The 27645-nt window shown below is 44.5% G+C and overlaps 1 protein-coding gene across 1 annotated transcript in view; it reads right to left on the bottom strand.

The window, feature by feature from the left end:
* LOC135057124 (uncharacterized) overlaps positions 1-27645 on the bottom strand; it is a 249703-nt gene that overhangs the window by 70168 nt on the left and 151890 nt on the right. The window lies entirely within an intron of this gene.

Here is a 27645-nt window from a genome sequence, read left to right as displayed (position 1 = left end):
AATTCCATTACTATATACTCCTTACAAGGCATGGCATCAAATTAGAAAATGTTCTAAACTCACTCTGGCACATTCCTTGTTTCAGCCTTTATTAGGGAATCCGGCTTTTCAGGGAGGAGATGCGGGTGAGGTCATACACAGTTGGCACCTCCGGGGACTCCGTTCATTATTTCAATCCTTGAATGATGATTGTTCAGTGGTATTATCATTGTCCCAATTACAAGATAGATACCCAACCTTAAATTTTCCTTTTTTTCAGATGCGTAGTTTTGCCACATACATTATGGCTCACCTACAACCCATTGATCTCACTTTTCCACTGGATGGAATAGTACGACGCCGTCTAGACTCCCCCACTCTACATCTTTAATATACACTTATACCAGATGAAAGGTTGACTATACTAAACTCACTACAGGCATAGCTAAATGGAAAGACATCATCACGGGAGTGGATATACACATATTAAGTGGTCTAATTTGCTTAATAACAGTTGGTATCTTACTCATATGCAGAGATGCATTTAAAAATTTTACATAGAGAACATCAACCGAAAACCCGCCTGCCAACCCATGATATTTATGATCCATTCCAATCAGGATTCAGGAGAAGACATAGCACTGAAACAGCCCGTGTGTGTGTGTGTGTGTGTGTGTGTGTGTGTGTGTGTGTGTGTGTGTGTGTGTGTGCGTGTGTGTGTGTTAAATGATCTTTTGATGGCAAGAGATAGAGGTGACTGTTTAATATTAATCCTTCTGGATCTCTTTGCAGCATTTGATTTTGTGGACCATGGGCTCCTGATTGAGCAATTGATACATTTTTGTGGACTGGATGGCACAGTCCTAAGCTGGTTCAAATCCTTTCTCACAGGCAGGTTACAGAGAGTATCATCTGGAGTATACTAATCACCATCAGTGCCATTGCCATGTGGTGCCCCACAAGGTTCTATACTATCTCCCATGCTTTTTGTAGCATACATTCTCCCACTGGGTGAAATAATCAGTAGCCATGGCCTGGTCTACCACTGCTATGCAGATGATACACAACTGTACTTGTCATTTACTCCGGGAACTGATAACCCAATAGCAAACCTAAATGGCTGTCTAGCTGAGCTCCAGGAGTGGCTGAGCGCCAGTTGGCTGTGACTGAACCCGGATAAAACAGGTCCTTATGATAGGACTGAAACATCAAAGTACAAGACTACAGCATAGCCAACCAACTGGACTTACACTCTGGGGTACAGAATTACAAACCACTGATCATGTGTGGAATCTTGGCATTGTCTTGAATACATAGAAACATAGAATTTGACGGCAGATAAGAACCACTTGGCCCATCTAGTCTGCCCATTTTTTTTATCCTTTAGGTAATCGCAACCATTTTTGAACCTTAATTCTTTGTAAGGATATTCATATGCCTATCCCAAGCATGTTTAAATTGCTCTACAGTCTTAGCCTCTACCACCTCTGATGGGAGGCTTCCACTTATCCACTACCCTTTCTGTAAAATATTTTTTCCTTAAATTTCCCCTGAACCTGCCTCCCTCCAGTTTCAGTGTATGTCCTCGAGTTCTAATACATCTCTTCCTTTGAAGAATGTTTCCCTCCTGAACTTTGTTAAAACCTTTGGTATATTTGAAAGTTTCTATCATGTCTCCCCTTGCCCTTCTCTCCTCCATATTATACATGTTAAGATCTTTTAGCCTTTTCGGGTAAGTTTTGTGATGTAGGCCATGCACCATTTTAGTTGCCCTTCTTTGTACAGTCTCTAATGTATTTATATCCTTCTGGAGATATGGTCTCCAGAACTGGACACAGTATTCCAGATGAGGCCGCACCAATGACCTATACAGTGGCATTATTACTTCTCTTTTCCTGCTACTGATTCCTCTCCCTATGCAACCAAGCATCTAACTTGCCTTTCTCATTGCTTTGTTGCATTGCTTTCCTGACTTTAAGTCACTTGAAATAGTGACTCCTAAATCCCTTTCCTCCTCAGTAGTTTCCATTATATTACCCTTGATACTATATTTAGCCTTTGGGTTTTTGAGACCCAAGTGCATGATTTTGCATTTTTTAGCATTAAACTGTAGTTGCCATGTTCTTGACCATTTTTCAAGCCTAGCTAGGTCATCAATCATTTGTTTTACCCCTCCTGGTGTATCTACCCTGTTGCATATCTTTGTATCATCTGCAAAAAGGCATACTTTCCCTTCAATACCATTTGCAATGTCACCAACAAAGATATTAAAGAGAACTGGTCCGAGTACAGATCCCTGGGGTGCTCCACTGGTAACATTTCCCTCCACTTACTACACTCCATTTACTACAACTGTCTGTTTCCTATCCTGCAACCAGGTTCTTATCCATTTAACTATTTTATAATCCCCCCCCACACACTTTCAAGTTTATTTAGCAGTCTGCGATGTGGGACAGTGACAAATGCCTTACTAAAGTCTAGATATACTACATCTACAGCTCCCCCTTGATCTATTATTTTCATCACAGAGTCAAAAAAGTCAATAAGATTTGTTTGGCATGATCTCCCACCAGTAAATCCATGCTGTTTTGGATCCTGTGAGTTGTTTGCTTTAAGATATTCCACAACTCTTTCTTTTAGTAGTTTTTCCATTACTTTTTCTACTACTGATGTAAGGCTTACTGGCCTGTAGTTACTTGCCTCTTCCTTGCTTCCACTTTTGTACAGTGGAACTACATTTGCTCTTTTCCAGTCCTCTGGAATGGCACCTGTATTTAGTGACTGGTTAAATAATTCTGTTAATGGTGCCACCAGCACATCTTTTAGCTCTTTTAGTATCCTTGGGTGTATCCCATCTGGCCCCATTGATTTATCCACTTTTAGCTGTGAAAGTTCAGTTAGGACCTTCTCCTCTGTAAATGTACTTTCATCTACCTTATTTTTATGAATGTCCTTGCAACATAACTGGGCCCCTTCCCTTCTCCTTCTGTAGTAAATACTGAGCAAAAATAATTATTTAGGTGATTTGCTATTGCCTTGTCTCCCTCCACCAAATTCTCACTCTCTGTCTTAAGACTTATTATTCCTCCATTTGATTTTCTCCTTTCATTTATATACTTAAAAAAAGTTTTGCCCCCTTTATCTACTGACTGGGCCATTTTCTCCTCAGCTTCTGCCTTTGCACATCTGATCACTTTCTTAGCATCCTTCCGTCTGTCAAGATAAACCTCTTTTTCATTATTATTTTGAGTCTGTTTGTATTTCCTAAAAGCCATCTTTTTTGCTTACAGCTGGTGCAAAACACAGCTGCCAGGCTGTTAACCAACCAGCCCTATTCTAGCCACATAACACCAATCCTCTACTCCCTTCACTGGCTGCCTGTAAGATGGCGAATCATTTTCTTTTTTTTCCAAATATGTTTATTAAATACCTCCAAAACATGGTACAGAAATAAGGGGGAGCAAAAACCGCATACATATCAGACATATCGACATTAAAGTAAGCAGATAAGAAAGGTAAAAGTATACAGCATATATGAGTAGGTGGAGGAAATTTTTCAATTTTCCAAAACAATCAACAAGAACAAATTGTAAACCACCAGAAGAGCGGCGGTCAGGCTATAATATATTGAGAATGGGACTGGATATGACTGACTAAAAACTGACACTCAATTCCAGCAGTTCAAATTAAGAAAAAGAAGAGGTAAAAAGGAACATCACAAAAAAAAAAAAACGTTAGAACAAAAATAAGCAAAAACACCTACCAAGAGCCACAGGCCACCGATCCGTCCATAGAAGTGTCCATCCAATCCGCCAGGGAAGAAACAGCAGAAATAAGAAGAGAGGGAAAAGAAAAGAGGAAGTGTGTGTGGAGAGGGAAGTACGGATGAAGAAGAGGGAGAGGGGAAGATAGGAAGCTCAGTCAGTTAGAGAAACTTGGTTATCAAGTTGTCGGAGAGAGTACCAAAAGTTAGATTGGAAACATTTATGTATTGCTAGTTTAGTGTGGGGAGGGAGGGTACAAATGTATTTATCCCAGCACTTAAAGAGTGCAGGAGTCAGGGTTTCCTTGTGGATAGAGGCCTCCAGCCAGTCCATATTAAATAAGAAGAGTAACCTAGAAGTAGCCATAGGGAGAGTAGGAGAGGTAGGATGGATCCACTGTTGCAATATAGCTTTTTTCCCCACTGCTGAAAGTAACACTATCAATTTTTTATCAGTGCGTGGAATTCCAGGTTGATCTGACAGATGACCAAAGAGGGCCCAGGGAGCAGTGCATTGAAAGGGGATGCCTAGCGTTGAGGTGCCATAATGGTGTAAGGTATGCCAGAATTTTTGAATGGCAGGGCAGGCCCAGAGACAATGGAAAAGGTCAGCTTCTACCGTTGAGCATTTATTACATCCGGCCCTATCTGATATACCCATTAGAAAACCTTGTTTAGGCGAAATATATGCCCTGTGTAGCAGTTTATAGGCCATTTCCTGATATATACTAGCCGGTATTAGTTTAAGGGTCATAACAAAAGTATCTAATAGGGTGTCTACTGTGAATGTAGGAACTTGGGAGATCCATTTAGCCAGATCAGGGAAATCAGTGTGGGGGTCCAGTTCAGTGCGGATGCGCGCATAGATAGAAGATATGGAGTATGTGTTGGAGCGTAAAAGGGAGTCTAAGGGGTTAACAAAGTCTTTTCCCGTGAGGTGAGGGAGAACGGATGTAAGATAATGTATAGCCTGGGAGTAGTGAAATCCATGCAGGGGTGAAATTGCATATTTCTCAATAGCCTCCTGGAATGGCAAAGGAGTGTGAGTAGGTGTCATCAGATTACGTAGAGTCTTTAAACCAGAGGAGCACCAAGCACTAAAAGGCAAAGAGGCAGTACCATTTTGGAACTCCAGGTTTCCAAGCAAAGGTAGAGATACTGAGTAATAATATTTGAGACCAAGAGCTTTCCTAGCCATTTTCCACGCCTTAATAGTGGAAGACAACAACGGGTTATCAAATTGGGGAGATTTTATTTGAGAGGGCCGGGCATGTAGGAGGTAAGCAAGAGAGAGAGGAGCACAAAGCTGAGATTCTAACATGGTATCTGTGAATACATCGTTGCCACTGAGCCAATCCATAGCGAAACGTAGTAAGCACGCTAGATTGTATTGTTTAATGTTTGGTAGGTTTACACCCCCTTGGCGCACCGATTGCGACATTTTTTTTAGACTTATCCTGGGGCGCTTACGGTTCCATATAAACTTGGAAAGCAAGGTATTAAGTAAAGAAAAGTCGGAGTTAGTGAGAAGAATGGGAGTCATTTGGAGAATATACAGGAGTTTCGGGAAGCTTGCCATTTTAAACAGGTTGCATCTCCCTAACATATTAAGGGGAAGGTTTTGCCATAGGCTAAGTTCAGTCTGTATTTTATGTATGATCGGGGTTATATTACGTGCATAGAGGGTGGAGAGATGTTGTGGTAGAGCCACTCCTAAAAAGGTGATATGCGAGGGGGCCCATCTAAACGGGAAGGGTCTAATCCAACCCAGTCTCGCCTGGCCAAATATGGCCAGGGCTTCAGACTTGGCAAAGTTAATGGAGAAGCCAGCAAAGGACGAAAATCTGTCAATTGCCTCTACCAATACAGGAAGGGAGCGTTTAGGGTCAGAGGTACATATAAGTAGGTCATCTGCGAAGGCTATAACTTTGAGTTCGCGATCCCCAACAACAATGCCTCTAAACCCAGGTAGCAGTTGGATATAACGAATAAAAGGTTCCAAGGCCAAATTAAAAAGCAAAGGGGAGAGAGGGCATCCTTGTCTGGTGCCTCTCTCAAGAGAAAAGGAAGGGGAGGCCACATTATTAACTACCACCTGGGCCATCGGAGCAGTGCAGAGGGTCCGCATTAGACTACAGAAATTAGTGCCAAATTGCTGATGGGAGAGCACTCTAAAAAGGTGTGGCCAAGCGATTTTATCGAAGGCCTTTTCGGCGTCTAGATTAATAAGAATATTGTCTTCCAAATTATGAAGGCGGGTATGGGAAATAGCAGCTATCGCCGATCTAATACCTTGTACAGATTGTCTGCCTTTAATAAAGCCTAACTGGGCCGGGGAAATGAGATGAGGCAGACAAGACTGTAGACGGTTGGCCATTAGTTTGGTAAGCAATTTGAAGTCTTGGTTAAGAAGTGAGATAGGGCGATAGGAACCCACGAGGGAGGGATCTTTACCCGGCTTGGGTATTACAATTATCCGTGCCTCATTGAAGTATAAGGGTATAGTTCCGGAGGTAAATATATGATTATATAATTTGGCTAGAGTGGGTGTGAGTTCAGCATTAAGTAATTTATAGTATTCAGCCCCAAAGCCATCAGGGCCTGGGCTCTTGCCGTTTGGTAAAGATTTGATAGTTGTGAGTATCTCTTCCTCAGTTATAGACATCTCGAGAAGGTCCCTGTCCTCTCGAGAGAGGACAGGAAGCTGAGCGTCATGTAAAAAGGATTCACCTGTCTCCACGTTATCTGACTCTGCTGTATATAGGGATTTGTAAAACTGCATAAATTCGGCGCAAATGGCTGTCGGATCTGATATAATAGTGTCTGAAGATTTAACCACCTCAACCCATGTGCGCGTGCGGGGTCCCCGAGCGAGGTTTGCCAAGAGTCTGCCCGATTTATTACCCCATCTAAAAAATTTGTTCCGCTGGTAATCATATCGTGTCTGGGCCTGCTCTGTTAGGAAGGTATCATATACTTGTTTAGCAGTCAGGTATGCCTCTTTATGTGCGGGAGTGTCGGAACGCTTATACGTTCTATAAGTTGAGGTGAGAAGGGAGCTCAGTTCATGGAGGCGGGAGTTAAATGTTTTGCGTTTAGAATTTACGTATGAGATAATGTGGCCCCGGATAACAGCTTTAGAGGCGCTCCAGAACAGTGAGACATCCTCCGCCTGGGCCAAATTATCAGCAACGTAGGTGTGCCAAGTGTGTCTAAGGTGTAGGAGAAAATCCTCAGAGTGAGTAAGATAAGCAGGGAATCGCCAGCATTTGGAAAAACATTGGGGCAGCGCGAGCTTAAGAGAAATCATAATAGGGGCATGGTCTGAGATAATAATATTTTTAATCGATGTGTGAGTGACTTTAGGGAAGAGGTGTCGGGATAAGAAAATATAATCAATACGGGAGTGCGTAGAGTGAGGGTGAGAGTAGAAAGAGTAATCACGAAGAAGAGGGTGATGGATACGCCAAGGGTCGGAGAGAGCAAGTTGTGAACAGAGGGAGGAAAGAAGATCACAGCCGGATTTGGAGGATGAAGTACTCACCCCAGACCTGTCCATGGACGGATCGATGACCGTGTTGAAATCTCCTCCCAGGATTAGATTAGAGCTCCCCCAAGAGGAAAGTTTCTGTAGGACAACTGCAAAAAAATCCTGTTGAGAGACATTTGGGGCATATAGATTAAGGAGAGTATACAAGACATTATCAATAGTCACATCTAGCAAAATAAATCTCCCATTAGGATCAAGAAACCTTCTGCGTATCGAATATTGTAGGGACTTGTGAAAAAGGATGGCAACTCCCCTGGTCTTATTAGAATAAGGGGCCGAGATACAATCTCCGATCCAGGGGGCACGTAGAGTGTTACGGGGATCGTCCAGCCAGTGTGTTTCCTGTAGGAAGGTGATGTGAGGGGTCAAACGGTGGAGGTGGGAGAGTACCTTCTTGCGCTTCACTGGAGCGTTAAGGCCCTCCACATTCCATGATACTATATTGAAGGCAAGGAGTGGGGTATCTTCCGCGGCGGCGGGGGGAGTAGGAGCAGGGTCAGCTATATCAGCCTATACCGATGGATGGGAATGCAAGAAAAAGTATACTAGAGGTAAAGTAGGGCCCCTGCCCGTCCCAGCGAGCGGGAAGGGGTTGACCCATGGAGGATCGGGGTCGGCAGGTTCGGCAGGTGCAACCAACAATATTAAACAGTAACATAAAAAACAAACAAGAAAAACAAGAAAATTTACAGCTCATTGTATACACAGAGCTGCGCAATTATTCCTCTCCACGTGACCTACAGATGGAGAAAAAAAAAGAGAAAAACATGTATGCAAGCAATAATAACAGTGCAACAGTCAAGTGGGTAAACTCGAGAAGTGGGCCTTGGCGAGTGTTATGTCATCGAAGAACAACGGCTTGCCGTCCTCGAAGACCCGCAGCCGGGCCGGGTACAGGAGAGAGAATTTAATTTTGGCGTTAAACAGTTGCTTGCACAACGGGGCAAACTCCTTGCGTTTAGCAGCGACAATGGTGGAAAAGTCCTGAAATATCAAGAGCCGGTCTCCGTTGTAGGTTAAGCTATCCGTCTTCCGGTAGTGGTCTAGGAGTCGAGCTTTGTCGGCATAATTAAGGATTTTCATGATCACCGGGCGAGGGCGACCAGAGTTTGTTTTACGTTCAGGGCCGATTCTATGTGCCCGCTCAATAGCCAGAGGGGCACCTTTGAGATCCATGGCCAGTTGTTGCGGTATCCAATTAGAAAGAAGGTCAAGTAACTCATGGCCTTTGACCGATTCGGGGATGCCCACCACCCGGAGATTACTTCTGCGTCCGCGATTCTCCAAATCATCTAGCTTCTGGGTCAGATCCGAAATGTCACTTTGCTGTGAATTAATGGTGAGTTGTGCTGCATGCAAATCATCCTCCAGGGTAGACACCCTCTGTTCGACGTCATCTAAGCGGCCAGAGTGTTGAGTTAATTTGGATAAAGTGGAGTCAATAGCTTCTCTAATGCCCGCCAGCTTTTCATCTAGCAGAGGGCCCAGCACCGCCGCAATATCCGCAGGTTTCATTTTGGGAGGCTTACTGGCCGGAGCAGACTTGCGTTTTTGTAAGGACCTGGAACGGGTGACAGAGCAGTCTGAATCAGACGAGTGTCCCCACACAGTATCGCCTCGGGTTGTAGAGGCGGGGTCAGCAATTGACATCGGGGTGGGTATGAGAAATTTTTCCATAAAAAAAAGCGGGCAACGGAGGACCGATTTATACAGTAGGAGTCGCCTCACGCAAGGAGCAGGCTATAATGAGGTCACATGGAGAGGAAAAAAATAGGGGAAGTATAACAGGTTACATCCCAACGAGTAATAGCTCAGGACCGGTAGGCATCAGTCCGTGAACAGCGCACATGGGCGAGGAGAAATGTCACACAGGTGTAGAAGCCGGCATGGGTTTATGGGTGGAGCAGGTGTGAGAATAGGCAGAAGTATAGAAATATATTTATAGTGGCTGTGAGTTGTCTAATCTAAAAGTCGCCACAAGAGGGAGCTAGAGTTACAGCCATTTCTAGCTATGGAGTGAGGAGAGAGTGTTGCCAGTCACAAGATGGCCGCCGCCTGTAAGTAAGATACGGATCCTCCGGAGGTCCCCGGGTCGTTAATCCCCGCCAGTGAAGGGGGGAGATCTGTCTTGTAAGGATGGGTGAGGTGGGGGTCGGAGGGCAGGCGCCCGGAGAGGCCGGGGATCGTCAAAGCAGGACTCAGAGTCCGGGCGGCGCCAACCACAAGATGGCCGCCGGCCGCCAGTCACACTCGTCCCGGCTCTCACCTCCTGCAGATTGTCCGGTCGCCGGTCTCCTGTGAGGGTCAGTGCTTGATGGGTGGGCTCTTGGGTGTCAGGGAGGGCCGCTCAGGTGGGAGAGGGGGTCCGCAGAATCGCCGCACCAGGTCCAGCGGACCGACGGCTCCACTCCCAAATCGAGGCCCCGGCTTCTTGAGGAGGGGAAGGCCGCAACCTGCAGAAGCCCTGATAAGGGCTCCCCGGCTCCGCAACCAAGCCCCTCTGGTGTTTAGTGATCAGGGGAGCAGGTGGTCCAGTACAGAGGTGCTTGGGGCCTTTGAAATAGGTTTTATATAAGTTTTATGAGCGGGGCCAGCAGGAGCTCATAAAAAAGGCTTCCTCTCAGTTTGCAGGCTAGGCCACGCCCGGCGAATCATTTTCAAGATTGGCTTACTGAGTTTCAAAGCATTACATGACCAAGGTACCTGAAGCAGCTCCTGATCCCATACTGCCCCACTCTATTACTATGATCTGTAGATGAAGGACTTTTAGCAGTACCTAGAATCTCCCGTAATTCAACTGGGCTCGAGCTTTTAGTCATGTGGCTCCAACTCTACAGAACTCACTTCCCCGCACAGTGCGAGAGGCCCCAACTATAGAATCCTTCAAAAGTAGACTCAAGACTTTCCTGCTTACTCAAGCATTTCCATAATGTCCCTCTAGTATCTTCATGCTTCTGTATTTTAGGAAAAGCTGTTCTGTACTTCATTATTTTCTGTACTATATTATGTTATGTATCTGTTAAGCGCCTTGCGTCCTATTGGAGAAAGAGCACTATATAAATAAGATTTCAATTACCTACCGGTAAATCCTTTTCTTGTAGTCTGTAGAGAATGCTGGGGTCCACATTAGTACAATGGGGTAAAGACGGGTACACTAGGAGCCACTGGCACTTTAAGAGTTTGAGAGTGTGGGCTGGTGCCTCCGTCTATGGCCCTCCTACCAGACTCAGTCTAGAAACTGTACCCAAGGAGACGGACAACTTCAAGAGAAGGATATAACGCAGATAGTGGAGAGATTCACACCAGCTCACACATACAAAGCAAACCAAGCTTACCAGCTTGAAAAATCAGCAACGGCTGAACAATATTACTTAACCAAGTAACAAAACAGTACTTAACCAAGAACTAAGCAGTACTGAACTAAGTAACCACTGCAGGATCATGAAGCGCTGGGCGGGCGCCCAGCATCCTTTACGGACTACGAGAAAAGGATTTACCTTTTCTCTTACATCCTAGAGGATCCTGGGGTCCACAGTATTACCATGGGGATGTACCAAAGCTCCCAGAACGGGAGGGAGAGCACGGAGGCTCCTGCAGAACTGATTGACCAAACTTCAGGTCCTCAGAGGCCAAAGTATCAAACCTGTAGAACTTTGCAAAAGTGTTCAATCCAGACCAAGTAGCCGCTCGGCAAAGCTGTAAAGCTGAGACACCTGTGCAGCCACCCAGGAAGAACCCACCTTACAAATAGAGTGGGCCTTTAGCAGACGTAGGACACGGAAATCCTGCCGTAGAATACGCATGCTGAATTGTGAACCTGATCCAGCGAGAGATCGTCTGCTTAGAAGCAGGACACCCAAGTTTCTTGGGATCATACAGAACAAACCGAGAGTCCGATTTTCTGTGACAACCAGTCCTCTTCACATAGATTTCCGGAGCCCTTACAACCTCCAAGGACTTTGATGAAAATGAGGAGTCAGTAGCAACTGGCACCACAATAGGTTGATATGAAATGCAGACACAACCTTCGGAGGGAACTGCTGACGTGTCCGGAGTTCAGCTCTATCTTCATGGAAGATCAAGTAGTTTGCTCTTACAAAACAAAGCCCCCAACTCCGACACACGTTCAGCAGAAGATAAGGACAACTAAATGACAGCCTTCCACATGAGAAACTTGACCTCAATCTCCGATAGAGGTTCGAACCAATCCGATTGGAGGAACTGTAACACCACGTTAAGATCCCAGGGCACCGTAGGTGGCACAAAGGGAGGCTGGATGTGCAGAACCCCTTCCAAGAAAGTCTGAACCTCAGGCAGGGAAGCCAATTGTTTCTGGAAGAAAATGGATAGGGCCGAAATCTGGACCGTTACGGATCCCAACTTCAGGCCCATATCCACACCTGCTTGCAGGAAGAGGAGAAACCGTCCCAGTTGAAACTCCACCGTAGGAAACTTTTTGGACTCCAAGATACATATTTTTTCCAAATACAATGGTAATGTTTAGACGTTACTCCTTTCCTAGCCTGTATCAGGGTAGGAATAACCTTGTTTGGAATGCCCTTCCGAGCTAATATCTGGCGTTCAAACTCCATGCCATCAAACATAGCTGCTGTAAGTCTTGATAAGTGAATGGCCCCTGCTGCAGCAGGTCCTCCCGAAGAGGAAGAGGCCTCGGCTCTTCTAGCAGTAGATCCAGAAGATCCGCATACCAAGCACTTCTTGGCCAGTCTATAGCAATGAGGATTGCCTGAACTCCTGTTCTCCTTATAGTTTTAGAACACTTGGAATGAGTGGAAGTGGAGGAAACATGTACACCAACTGGAACACCCACGGAGTCACTAAGGTGTCCACCGCCACAGCTTGCGGGTCTCTCGACCTGGAACAATACCTCTGAAGCTTCTTGTTGAGATGAGAGGGCATCATGTCTATTTGAACTACACCCCAAAGATCTGTTATCTTCGTGAACACCTCTTGATGGAGTCCCACTCTTCTGGATGGAGAACGTGTCTGCTGAGGAAGTCCGCTTCCTAGTTGTCTACTCCCAGAATGAAGATTGCAGACAGCACCACCGCATGCTTTTCTGCCCAAAGGATGATTATGGTTACCTCTGACATTACAGCTCTGCTCTTCGTTCCACCCTGTCAGTTTATGTAGGCCACCATCGTTACATTGTCCGACTGCACTTGAATGGCTCGATCTCACAGAAGATGAGCTGCTTGGAGAAGACCGTTGTAGACGGCTTAGTTCCAGAATGTTTATTTGAAGATAGATTCCAGGCTTGACCACCTTCCTTGGAAGGTTTCCCTCTGAGTGACTGCGCCTCAGCCCCGGAGACTTGCATCCGTGGTAAGAAGGACCCAGTCCTGAATTCCGAACCTGTGCATGTGTAGGTGAGAACCCGACCATTTGTCTAGGAGATCCAGTTGGAAGGACCGAGCAAGAAACCTTCCATACTGTAGAGCCTCGTAGGAGGCAACTATCTTTCCCAGAAGGTGAATGCACTGATGAACTGATACCCGGGTTGGCTTCAGGACATCCTGGACCATTGCTTGAATCACCAGCACTTTCTCCTCCAGCAGAACCACCCTCTGCACTTCCGTGTCGAGGATCATCCCCAGAAAAGACAATGTCCTTGTCGGCTCCAAATGTGACTTTGGAAGGTTCAGGATCCAACCGTGTTCCCTGAGCAGATGAGTTGTGAGAACAATGGACTGCAACAACATCTCCCAGGATGATGCCTTTATCAGATCGTCCAGATATGGGATTATGTTCACCCCGTCTGCGGAGAACCATCATCTCGGCCATCACCTTGGTGAACACCCTCGGTGCTGTGGAGAGGCTGAATGGCAGTGCCTGAAATTGAAAAATCTGTGGTTGTGTGGACTAGATGGCGCTACCGTTCAAGTGGTGAAGGTGGAGAGAGCGAGAAAAAAACGCTTAGACTTAGCTTAAAGTTGAGGTCTGAGATGTTCCGCTCCTAGTGACCAGTCAGGATACTCCAGTAAGCGTGGAGAATTTTTTTTTTAAAGAGAACAATGTGTAGTAAGGTCTTTTTAAAACAAATGGTAGGTATTTGATATACTGTAAAGGATTTATTCACTTATATCGTGAATGGTCAACCCAGGGTATGTATATTACAAATAATGAGAGGCTAATGGAAACACACCTTACTTACACAAGCAAAGGTATAAGAAAACCTATAAAGGTATCTTTCTTGATATTTCCCCAATTATATAGACCAATACCATAGGAATTTTGAAAGCAGTTGTCTATAATTAAAACGTCGGTAGGCAATTATGTACCTGGCACTCACAGTTAAAACTGTTGTGATCCTCATATAGTGGTTTCTTTGGATGGCGATCGGGGCATATAGGTTCTCTCACCCTGATGCGATGGTTTGATTAGACGCTCAGATATATGTGGAAGAATGTAATACAAAACAATATGTGTAGTACTGTTATGATTTCAAAAAATATTGCTGTGGGGTAATGTTAAACCCCCTCGCAATAGTACCAATGAACAAAAGGTAGTGTCCTTGAATTAAAAGGGATCTCGTCCCAAAAAGACACACCTGACTTACACAGAAAAGGTGTTTTACAAGCCTGAAATTGATAGTGACTGTCTAACAGTGCAAATCTGAGATAAGCCTGGTGTGGCGGCCAAATCGGAATGTGGAGGTACGCATCCTTGATATCCAGGGATACCAGGAATTCTCCGTCCTCTAGACCTGAAATAACTGCTCTAAGAGACTCCATTTTGAATTTGAACACCATCAGGTAAGGATTCAACGATTTCAAGTTCAAAATTGGTCTGACCGAACCATCCGGTTTCGGTACCACGAAAAGGTTTGAATAATAACCCTTGTTGAGGTGGAACTGGGACAATGACCTGTGACTTTTTCCAATTTTAGGATGGCTTCCGTAGGATAGCCCTGTCTGTCAGCGAAGCTGTCAAGCCTGATTTGTAGAATCGGTGAGGCGGGAGTTTTTGAAACTCTAGTCTGTACCCCTGGGACACAATATCCTGTACCCAGGGATCCAGGCCGGACGACACCCAGACATGTCTGAAACGTCGCGCATCCAGCAGCCCGTCCTCCAGGCTGTGCGGTCCACCAACATGCTGAGGATTTTGAGGAACAAGAAGCAGGTTTCTGGTCCTGGGAGCCTTTGGATTTTGCACAACCACCTCAAAAGAAAGTGGTAGGAGGCTTGGACTTTTTTGCCTTAGCGGTCCGAAAGTACTGCGACACAGCTGAAGAAAATGGTTTCTTTGTAGAAGCTGTAGAAGAGGCAAGGAAAGGTGACTTACCCACGGTTGCCGTGAAAATCCATGCATCCAATGCTTCGCCAAAAAGAGACTGACCTGTGTAGGGTAGGTTCTCCAGACTTCTCCTGGATTCCACGTCTGCAGACCATTGGCATAGCCAGAGTCACCTCTGATGAAACTGCCCCCTTTAGAGGCGGAGAAACGCATCAGGTGACTCACACACGCTGTTGGAACGCAGCCGGAAGCCCCGAACCCGGAAGTCGCGTAACGTGACGAGCGAATGTCCCCTGCAGCTACAGACTTGCTTACAACTGTAGCCACCTCGCAGTTGCGGCAGATACACGCCAGCCAAGCCCCAGGACACAACATCGGGGCACTGCCGCCGAGGGGCCATTACAAATCGGTCAGTGAGTAAGTGACCATATTCCATGCACAAGGGACTATATTATACACGTGGACACTATTCAATGAGAGGATATATGTGCATCTACATGTAACTGGATCATAGGATTGGCTTCATACTTGTAAACAGGCTTTGATAATATAAGAACTGCCGTGCCTACTAACACCTCATTTGAGCTCAAAGTGCAATATATGCTAATCCCTAGTGCATGCATGCAATTTTTGTCCATATAACCAGCAGTAATATGCTAAATTAGTAAGTTTTTAGCTTCAGGACACGTGTCCAAATCTACTACAACTGTTCTTATGTAGTATTGTGAAGGATTGAAAGTTTTATCAATTATTATATGTTTTAAGAATAAAACTGTGTTTACAAAACCAGCAGCTGCTACTAAAGTATTTTCTATAGTGCGCCCACATTATTTTATTTTCTATTTTGCGTAGCCGGAGTCTCCTGCGAGCTGAGACCGACATGGAAGATATCCGTGTAGTCAGTGTACCAAGGTCCTTCATGGACTCCACCATGAACCTTGCAGAATCCTGTATGTTACATAGAAACAATTCAAGTCACTTCTATCCATTGTATCCAAATCCTCTAGTAATGTGTCTGACCACTTTACTATGGCTTTAGAAATCCTTGCACAGGCAATAGTGGGCCTTAACGCCACTCCTGAAGCAGTGTATATGGACTTGAGCATAGTGTCAATCTTACGATCCGCCGGTTCTTTTAACGAGGTAGATCCAGGAACAGGTAAAACCACCTTTTTAGATAGTCTGGAGACAGATGCGTCAACTATGGGTGGGTTTTCACATTTTTTCCTATCCTCCTCAGGGAAGGGAAAAGCAACCAGAACCCTTTTTGGGATCTGAAATTTTTTCTCCAGGTTTTCCCAGGATTTTTCAAATATAGCGTTTAATTCTTTTGACGCAGGGAAGGTTATCGAGGCTTTCTTATTGTCAGTGAAGTAAGCCTCAACCTGCTCAGGTGGTGTGTCATTAATGTTTAACACATCTCTAATGGCCTCAATCGTGAACTGCACCCCCTTTGCAAGGGATGCCGCCTACTTCAGCACATCCCCATCCCCATCTGCTGTATCAGTCGGAATCCGTGTCATCTTGCATAATCTGGGCAAGTGCACATTTCTGTGGGAACGTACTAGGGGATATTGCAGGAACAGGAACAGAACCTGACCAAACTGCCATAGAGTTCTTAAACACATGAGTTTCAGTCTCATTATGAGCTACCCTGGTAGAGATCTGAGAGATCATCCCCTTAATAGAGGACAACCACTCAGGCTCATTAATTGGGATCTGAGACAAAACATTATTCCTGTGTACATGGAATGGACTCCTCCTGAAAGGAAACAACCTCTGCAGCATATGACACAGAGTCCCTAGACATGGCTATGTGAGACAACAAACACCCACACACACAGACCGTTTCCCAAGTATGCCACAGAGAGACACAGAGATTGGAGCCAACTCACACACAGCACTTACTGAGGTAGATATAATACAACTACCTAGCGCTGACTGTGTACCTTAATAGACTACACAGTATTTACACAGCCTCCCCCCTTTCTACAACCCCCTGGTGCCGCACAGGATAGCTGGAGTTGCTTGGAGGGACAGCTCTCCCTGTCAGCAGCTTGGTATAGAATCTGCAGGCAGGAAAATGGCGCTGAACGCTGCTGGGTCCGCTCTGAGAAGCTCCGCTACCTGAACATGGCGCTGCTTCCCGCTCTTCCATTCTTTATACTGGCCTGAGGATTTCTGCTGGCAGTGTAACCGAGGTCCCTGACAGGCTTTCTGACCAGTGTAGGGTATAGGCACTGGCTCAGGGTGCCCCTTACAGTGCCGAACTATGTACCGCTGAGCCTCCAGAGCGCAATTAATACTGCGCTCCCACCCTGTTGCCACCATCTACACACTGGCTCTCTGCTTGCTGAGGGGGCCGGTGACTCACTCACCACCAGAATCTTCTGGCTGTTAGGGGGTGGCGGCATGCTGCGGTAGTGAGCAGTCGCCTGGGGCGGTTAATGATCCTCACCCTCAGGAGCTAATGTCCTCTCAGCGGAGATAGTGGCTCAAAACCCCTCAGGGCGCACATTACTCTCCTCCCTAAGTCCCATGAAGCAGGGAGGCTGTTGCCAGCAGCCTCGCTGTGCCTAACTTACTGTTAGAAAAATAATAAAACTAAAGAAGCTCTAGGAGCTCCCCTAGCTGTGACCGGCTCCTCCGGGCACATTTTCTAAACCGAGTCTGGTAGGAGGGGCATAGAGGGAGAAGCCAGTCCACACTCTCAAACTCTTAAAGTGCCAATGGCTCTTGGTGGACCCATCTATACCCCCTGGTACTAATGTGGACCCCAGCATCCTCTAGAACGTAAGAGAAAAAAAAATATTATTATTTAACAAAGTCCAGGAGGGAAACATTCTCCAAATGAAGAGAAGCAATAGGACACGAGGACATGCACTGAGACTGGAAGGGGAGAGGTTCAGGGGAAATTTGCAGAAAAATTATTTCACAGAAAGGGTAGTGGACAAGTGGATCAGCCTCCCATCAGAGGTGGTAGAGGCTAAGACAGTAGAGCAATTTAAACATGCATGGGATAGACATAAGGATATCCTTACAAAGAAATAAGGATCAAATAAGGTTAGAGATAAAAATAATATATGAAAAAAAGGGGCAGACTAGATGGGCCAAGTGGTTCTTATCTGCTGACAAATTCTATGTTTCTATGTTTCTATTATTATTATTATTATTATTATTATTCTCCAACAACAGGCCCTTCAATTTATTAATGTGGTCAAAGATTTGAAATCCCAACTGGAATCTACAAATATCCAAGTGGTGGCTAATGAATTAAGACTTGGTGACCATGAGCAGGCAATTACTGAATTACAAGAGCAAATACATTCTGTGATCCAGCAAAACCGCCAATTAAGGTCAATGACCTTGACAACCGATCACGGTGGAACGGTTTGCGCATTGTTGGCCTGACTGAAAGTCTCCGCAGCCCAGAATAGGCAACTTTCCTACAGTCCATACTTCCAAATCTATTGGGTATATCTGAAGCTACCCCCTCTTTGTTATTGAAAGAGCACTGTCTGGGTCCCCCAGGGACTCACCACATCTGAGGAGTCATACTCTGCTGCCTGGACTCCGCACACAAAATATCCTTGTGGACGCCAGCATGGAAAGTCCATTCTAGGAGTATTGAATAGAACACCAACTGCCTACTGCTGTTCCAGTACTATTCTGCTAAAGTATCCTGAGCCTGGAAGGAAATGACTCCAGTTTACACTAAATTGATTCAATCCCAAACCAAATTAGCACTCCTATTTCCAGCCCGCTTAAGAATTTTTTGAAGGCAAAGACTTTAAAGACTTTAATTCTGCTCAAGACGCAGTGACATTTCTAGATGGAGACCTCGACGTCCGCTGATACCTGATTTAGTCCTCCGCCTAAATAATGTGATGTATATTTCCTTGTTTTTGTTATTTTTTGTTGTTCTCATAGATCTGACATCTAGTATGTTTTGTATCCCTCTATAGGGATGCCCGTATTATACTTATCATTCACTTATATGAAACGATTGTCATATGCCATTTTTTTCTTGAGCTTCTAGCTGTGTTGGCTCTAGCCGTAAAATACCTATGGTTGAATCTTGCTTTGACAGCCTCGAGGGGATCACGTTCCCTTTGAGCTTTTGTCCCCCTTTTCATTTGGTTGAAATTTTAGCTATCCCATCACTTTTCCTTTTATGTGCTTAGCATCACTCATTCACTTTTCTGTACATCTGCACCATTGTTTTTACACCAGTTATAGATATCTTCTCCACTAACAATCTCCATTTCTATTTATTTGTATCTCAGCAGTGCCTCCAAATGTAACCCTTCACTCTAGAGATGAAATGTAGGTTATTAACTTTTAGTGCCTCCACATACCATGTTTTGGTAAGCTTGGGAAATCCCGCTAATTACTGTGTATTGTTTAATATCTCTAACAATTGGGGATTACCTGGATCTTCAGTTATCTGCCGAACTCCCTGGGTAGCAGGTAAGTAATTTAAGGTGTTGCCAATACACATATACACCACAGGTTTCTCTCTAAAGATCTAATTAGCAAGGTAATATATTTCAGCATTACCTATTATTAAGCTCAGTAGTACTTACACATAAACATGGACAAAGTTATTTAACTGTGCTGTAATTATTATTATTATTACCAGTTATTTATATAGGGCACACATATTCCACAGCGCTTTACAGAGAGAGTTATGCAATCATAACACTTGTCAGGGTCAGATTTTTTGAAGAATTACCTTTAGTGACTTTAGCGTATTAGATGGTAACAGATAACAGTAACTTTCATGAGTAACATACAATTCAATTCAATTAAGTTCATATACAATGTAAAATCAGTGTACACATAAAATAAACATTAGTTCCTAGAGTATATGTATATAGGGGCGGAGTCTGGTGACGTACATGATCGTTGGTATCGCTGAGCAAGGAGTCGGGGACGTGTGTGATTCCTGCCCGAGAGTCTGGGGAGACCAGCCGTCGACGGGTGGAGGTATCCGGTATGATCACCTGACACTTGTTGCTGCTGTTCCAATTGATCACTTTTACTTGAATCACGTGGTAACCAGCCCACACTGGTTGCTTTCTGGTACGAATACTTACAGTTGGTTTTAAATACCTTGTGTATTATTTTAAAATAAAACTTTTACGCACTATGGAGCGCCCCCTATATATGTTTCATTGACAGATAGATATATATATATATATATATACATATATAGATATATATATATATAGATATATAAATAGATATAAACATATATATAGCAAAATTCACAGAACAAAGGCCCTCATTCCGAGTTGATCGCTCGCAAGGCGAATTTAGCAGAGTTACACACGCTAAGCCGCCGCCTACTGGGAGTGTATCTTAGCATCTTAAAATTGAGTCCGAAGTATTCGCAATATTGCGATCACAAACTACTTAGCAGTTTTAGAGTAGCTCCACACTTACTCTGCCTGTGCGATCAGTTCAGTGCTTGTCGTTCCTGGTTTGACGTCATAAACACACCCAGCGTTCGCTCAGACACTCCCCCGTTTCTCCGGCCACTCCTGTGTTTTTTCTGGAAACGGTAGCGTTTCTATCCACACGCCCATAAAACGCCGTGTTTCCGCCCAGTAACACCCATTTCCTGTCAATCACACTACGATCGCCGGAGCGAAGAATAAGCCGTGAGTGAAAATCCTATCTTCTTAGCAAAATTACTTGGCGCAGTCGCAGTGCGAACATTGCGCATGCGTACTAAGCGGATTTTCACTGCGATGCGATGAAAAAGAACGACCGATCAACTCGGAATTAAGATAAAGATAATAGAATTACATGTCAGTCCCTCTGCATAATATTCAAATCAATTTTTTACTTCATGTAAACTTCATGTCTTGAAACAATTAAATCGATATCAGCATGAATCGACAACAGCATATACTCATCGTAATGTAGCAAAAATTAATCACTGGCAAACTTGATTAATTATTACTGCATTACGATGAGTATATCCTGTTGTCGATTTAATTGTTTCAAGACACGAAGTAAAAATTTATTTGAATATTATGCAGAGTGCTGGTTCTGTCTCAACCTCATCAAGAGGGACTGACATATAATTATATATATATATATATATATATACACAACAATGGAACAATCAAGCTGATTCAAAAGGTCCATATATTAGAAATGATTGTTCATGCTCCTGATAATTTTCCTTGTTAATGAATGGTAGTCCTCTGCAGCCTCCTCCAAATCCAGCCTAATAGTGCATATGTGGAAAAAACAAATAAGGGGCGCGAGGTATAAGTAAAAGGTTGTAAGCACTTGTTTAATAGAAGCATATGCATACATACATGTTAGTTTCAGTATTGCAGCTTAATGGATTGACAAAGGTGCCTCCGGATAGCACCAAAGAGGAAACCACCAGCCGCCGCTCATCAACCGATCCCGGCTGGGACTAAGCAGTCAGGTCAGAAAAGATGACGTGATGACGTCCAGTGTCTCGCTCCCATGCCAAGTCCTTACCTTTTACTTTTACCTCGCACCCCTCATCTGTTTTTTCACATAGTATATATATATATCGGAAATGGTGGATAAGGTAATTTAGAGCGACCAATGGTGTCAATTAATATTAAAATAGGAGGTTACTATTAAAAAAAAAAATTCATTATAATAGAATTTGCACCAATAAAAGATACAAAGCAAAACCACAAAAATTTATTAAAATATAAAAAAATAGATGATCAGAGATGAAAAAAATTTTCAATATAAAAATATATCACCAACATGTATAAAAATGTTAAAAAAATAAATACGGTATAACATATTTTTTTAACAAATTTTTTTACATGTTGATGATATATTTTTATATTGAAAAATTTTTTCATCTCTGATCATCTATTTTTTAATATTTTAATACGTTTTTGTGGTTTTGCTTTGTATCTTTTATTGGTGCAAATTCTATTATGATTAAAAAATGTTTTTAAATAGTAACCTCCTATTTTAATATTTATTGACACCATTGGTCGCTCTAAATTACCTTATCCACCATTTCCGAGATTGTTTGTAAAACACCTTATCAGTGTTTTTTACTTAAGACATGAGCTGATGCCCTTAATATATCGAAGGGAGTGTCCATTCTAGGAGTGTTTTTTAGTAATTCTGGTCCATATACTAGTACAAATTGTTAACGTTATTTGGCACTGCTCAGCTTCCTCCTTTTCACACGTAGTATATATATATATATATATATATATATATATTTATATATACACTATGCTTCTCTAGTGGTAATAATATATTTTTTATATATATATATATGACAATGTTTCCCCAGGGCGAAACATTGTCATTCCTATTCTTAATTTAAGTACTCCTATCTAACAGGGGGTACTTTCCCCGAAGGTGCAGCTGATCATTCTTAGCGCGATAGAGGTCTTTTTTCTTTTTATATATATATATATATATATATATCCTGGGTGATTCTGGGTTTGCCTACTGTGATAACGGTATTAACTGGGTGGATATGGGTTAACCGTAGTAATTTCCTGACTGTGTGTGAGTGTTAATAGTCAAAAGATACTTGTATCCATTGAAATCTCTCCAGGGCATACAAAGTTATATATTTGTATCCAACTGATGTTTTCCTTACGTTAGCTGACTGAAAATGATCCCTGAATGTTTCACCAGCTGTCCCTAGATATCCACTTGTCATTTAACTTTGTATGTCAGCTACTTTAGGGAGTGGATTGAAACCTTAATTCTACTGTCCACTGAATACACTGCCTTCTTAACTAATGATCCCCTATTGCTGTGTTCTGTTAATAGGTGACCTTAACCCCTGAGGGACAGCTTAAAATCTTCTCTCCTTCTAGGTAAGTATATCGTTTATGAATATACTCTCTATTGACATAAACTTCTTTAAACTGAATAGTCATTAACTTGTTTGTATAGAAGGCCAAGGAACCCATTTTCTTTCTGGTAGCCGGGGTATTAATAGCCTATGCTGTGGTACTCACTGTCACATTGCTTCTATGTGTGGCTTCAGTGTAATAATGTGGTGGTTTTGTCACAGATCTTAGCCAACTGCACTATGGGCTCCAGCCTATTGCCTGCAGCTCTGTGCTGGGGCCACATCCCCCTTCACTCTCATTGGTGGGCAGTGGATTCTTGTTATTGATATGCGCTGCCTTAGATAGACTAGTGCCGTTAGTGAGGAGCGGCAGCGGTGACAGCTTCAGAGGCGGAGGTGGGCGGAGCTTCTAGTGATTCCCTTCCGCCGCTTGCAGTGCCGGAACCTCTGCAGGTACTGGCGGTCTCCCTTTATTCTTCAACCCGGCGGCCTCTCATGCACTCTCCTGCCTCCCTCTTCTCCCCCGATTTGGCTCCTACTGAAGGTCCACTCCTAGCCACCGACAGGTAAAGTAACAGTTCTTCTGGTGTGCCTTGCTGTGTGGAAGCTTCACCCTTGCTCCTGCAACCCACCAATGTTTACAGCACAGCTCTTTGTGGGGGGCGCAGGAGAGAGAAGTTGCTCCCTCAGCGGCTAACTCTACAATCCTCCTCAGTGCAGCGGCTCCCCCTTTTATACTGGAGCCCTGAGTGGTCACAAAGGTAGTTACCGTCCTTGCAATCAGCATCTTTCCCCGCAATGGTCACGAGAGGTGGCCCTCTAAGTCTCGTGACACCCGTTGATGGTTGTAAAGCATTAAGGCAGTCAAGATGACAAGTCCTCTTCACAGTTTACTCATAGCCCCACATTGGGTGCCAAGTGTGTGTGTGTGTGTGTGTGTGTGTGTGTGTGTGTGTGTGTGTGTATATATGTATATATATATATATATATATATATATAGTGATGGGTATGGTTAATATATCCATTAATGGGCATACAAGTAAATGGCTCTACAGTATACTTAGCATTAATGTCTCTTCACATACATATACATAAATATATGCATTTATTGTGACATTATGAACAGTACTACACTAATAATCAGAGACGGTAACCACAGGTGGACAGGCAGTGTGGGACATAAAAATAGAGAAAGAGACAAAAGAGAAAAAGGTGGAAGATAAAAAAAAAGATTTTACTTACCGGTAAATCTATTTCTCGTAGCCCGTAGTGGATGCTAGGGACTCCGTAAGGACCATGGCGAATAGACGGGCTCCACAGGAGACATGGGCACTTTAAGAAAGAATTTAGATTCTGGTGTGCTCTGGCTCCTCCCTCTATGTCCCTCCTCCAGATCTCAGTTAGAGAAACTGTGCCCGGAAGAGCTGACAGTACAAGGAAAGTATTTTGGTAATCCAGGGCAAGACTCATAGCAGTCACACCAATCACACCATATAACTTGTGATAAACTTACCCAGTTAAAAGTATGAACAACAACGGAGCATCGGAGCAACCCTGATGCAACCAAACATAACCCTTATTTAAGCAATAACTATATACAAGCATTGCAGAAGAAGTCCGCACTTGGGACGGGCGCCCAGCATCCACTACGGACTATGAGAAATAGATTTACCGGTAAGTAAAATCTTATTTTCTCTAACATCCCAGTGGATGCTGGGGACTCCGTAAGGACCATGGGGATTATACCAAAGCTCCCAAATGGGCGGGACAGTGCGGATGACTCTGCAGCACCGATTGAGCAAACACAAGGTCCTCCTCGGCCAGGGTATCAAACTTGTAGAACTTTGCAAAAGTGTTTGAACCTGACCAAGTAGCCGCTCGGCAAAGCTGTAATGCAGAGACCCCTCGGGCAGCCGCCCAAGAAGAGCCCACCTTCCTAGTGGAATGGGCCTTAACTGATTTTGGCAGTGGCAATCCAGCCGCAGAATGAGCCTTCTGAATCGTGTTACAGATCCAGCAAGCAATAGTCTGCTTTGAAGCAGGAGCACCAAGCTTGTTGGAAGCATACAGGATAAACAAAGACTCTATTTTCCTGACCCTAGCCGTTCTGGCTACATAAACCTTCAAAGCCCTGACTACATCAAGCAACTCGGAATCCTCCAAGTCAGTAGTAGCCACAGTCACCACAATAGGTTGATTTATATAAAAGGATGAAACCACTTTCGGCTCAAATTGTGGACGGGTCCGCAATTCTGCTCTATCCACATCGAAAACCAGATAGGGGCTCTTATGTGACAAAGCCGCCAACTCTGACACACGCCTAGCCGAAGGCCAAGGCTAATAGCATGACCACCTTCCACGTGAGATATTTCAACTCCACCATTTTGAGGGGTTCAAACCAGTGGGATTTCAGGAAACTGAACACCACATTAAGATCCCAAGGTGCCACTGGAGGCACAAAAGGGGGCTGAATATGCAGCACTACCTTTACAAACGTCTGAACTTCATGTAGAGAAGTCAACTCCTTTTGAAAGAAAATGGATAGGGCCGAAATCTGGACCTTAATGGAACCCAATTTTAGGCCCAAATTCACTCCTGACTGTAGGAAGTGAAGGAAACGGCCCAGCTGGAATTCATCCGTAGGGGCATTCCTGGCCTCACACCAAGCAACATATTTTGACCATATACGGTGATAATGTTGAGCTGTCACTTCCTTCCTAGCCTTTATCAGCGTAGGAATGACCTCATCCGGAATGCCTTTCTCCGCTAGGATCCGGCGTTCACCCGCCATGCCGTCAAACGCAGCCGCGGTAAGTCTTGGAACAGACAGGGTCCCTGTTGCAACAAGTCCTGTCTTAGAGGAAGAGGCCATGGGTCCTCTGTGAGCATTTCTTGCAGATCTGGATACCAAGTCCTTCGTGGCCAGTCTGGAACAATGAGTATCATTCTCACTCCTCTTTTTCTTATTATTCTCAGCACCTTGGGTATGAGAGGAAGAGGAGGAAATACATAGACTGACTGGAACATCCATGGTGTCACCAGGGCGGCTACAGCTATCGCCTGAGGGTCTCTTGACCTGGCGCAATACCTCTGTAGTTTTTTGTTGAGGCGGGATGCCATCATGTCCACCTGTGGCAGTTCCCACTGAGTTGCAATCTGTGCAAAGACTTCCTGATGAAGTCCCCACTCTCCCGGGTGGAGGTCGTGTCTGCTGAGGAAGTCTGCTTCCCAGTTGTCCACTCCCAGGATGAACACTGCTGACAGTGCGCTTACGTGATTTTCCACCCAGCGAAGAATTCTGGTGGCTTCCGCCATCTCCACCCTGCTCCTTGTGCAGCCTTGGCGGTTTACATGAGCCACTGTGGTGATGTTGTCTGACTGAATCAGAACCGGTTGGTCTTGAAGCAGTGTCTCCGCTTGACGTAGGACGTTGTATATGGCCCTTAGTTCCAGGATGTTGATGTGAAGGCAAGTCTCCTGATTTGACCACAGACCTTGGAAATTTCTTCCCTGTGTGACTGCTCCCCACCCTCGGAGGCTTGCATCCGTGGTCACCAGGACCCAATCCTGAATGCCAAATCTGCAGCCATCGAGAAGGTGAGCACTCTGCAGCCACCACAGGAGCGACACCCTGGCCCTGGGGGATAGGGTGATTAACCGATGCATCTGAAGATGTGATCTGGACCACTTGTCCAGTAAGTCCCATTGAAAGGTCCTCGCATGGAACCTGCCAAAGGAAATGGCCTCGTATGATGCCACCATCTTTCCCAGGACTCGAGTGCAGTGATGCACAGACACCTGTTTTGGTTTTAATAGGTTCCTGACCAGTGTCATGAGTTCCTGAGCTTTCTCTATCGGGAGATAAACCCTTTTCTGGTCTGTGTCTAGGATCATGCCCAGGAAAGGCAGACGAATCGTAGGAACCAACTGCGACTTTGGAATATTTAGGATCCAGCCGTAACACTTCCAGAGAAAGTGCTACGCTGATCAGCAACTGCTCTCTTGATCTCGCTTTTATGAGGAGTTCGTCCAAATATGGGATAATTGTGAACCCTTGCTTTCGCAGGAGTACCATCATTTCCGCCATTACCTTGGTAAATATTCTCTGTGCCGTGGAGAGACCAAACGGCAACGTCTGAAATTGGTAATGACAATCCTGTACCACAAATCTGAGGTACGCCAGATGAGGCGGATAAATGGGGACATGAAGGTATGCATCCTTTATGTCCAGAGACACCATAAAATCCCCCCCTTCCAGGCTTGCGATAACCGCTCTCAGCTATTCCATCTTGAACCAGCACCTTTTCAGGTATATGTTCAGGGATTTTAAATTCAATATGGGTCTGACCGAACCGTCCGGTTTTGGGACTACGAACATGGTCGAATAATAACCTCTTCCTTGTTGAAGGAGGGGAACCTTGACCACCACCTGTTGAAGATACAATTTGTAAATTGCAGTTAACACTAATTCCCTCTCGTGGGGGGAAGCTGGCAGGGCCGATTTGAGGTATCGGTGAGGGGGCATCTCTTCGAATTCCAGCTTGTATCCCTGAGACACAATCTCTGTTGCCTAGGGATCCAACTGGGAGTGAACCCACCTGTGGCTGAAATTTCGAAGACGCGCCCCCACCGGGCCTAGCTCCACCTGTGGAGCCCCAGTGTCATGCGGTGGATTTTGTAGAGGCCGGGGAGGACTTTTGTTCTTGGGAACTAGCTGTGTTGTGCAGCTTCTTTCCTCTGGCAAGAAAGGATGCACCTCAAATTTTCTTGTTTTTCTGAGATCGAAAGGACTGCATTTCATAATACAGTGCTTTCTTAGGCTGTGAGGAAATATATGGCAAAAAATTTGACTTTCCAGCAGTAGCTGTGGAGACCAGGTCCGAGAGACCCTCCCCAAACAATTCCTCACCCTTGTAAGGTAAAACCTCCATGTGCCTTTTTGAGTCAGCATCACCTGTTCATTGTCGAGTCCACAGGACCCTTCTGGCAGAAGTCGACATAGCATTGATTCTAGAACCCAGCAGACTAATGTCTCTTTGAGCATCTCTCATATATAGGACAGCGTCCTTAATATGCCCCAGGGTCATTAATATAGTATCCTTGTCTAAGGTATCAAGTTCCTCAGATAAGGTATCCGTCCATGATGCTCCAGCACTACACACCCAGGCCGACGCAATTTCCAGCCTCAGTAAGGTACCTGAATGTGTATAAATGGACATCAGGGTACCCTCCTGTTTTCTATCCGGAGCATCTTTGAGG

Source organism: Pseudophryne corroboree, chromosome 3, assembly GCF_028390025.1.
Source record: "Pseudophryne corroboree isolate aPseCor3 chromosome 3, aPseCor3.hap2, whole genome shotgun sequence".
Taxonomy (NCBI): domain Eukaryota; kingdom Metazoa; phylum Chordata; class Amphibia; order Anura; family Myobatrachidae; genus Pseudophryne; species Pseudophryne corroboree.
This window is presented reverse-complemented; position numbering and strand designations above follow the sequence as displayed.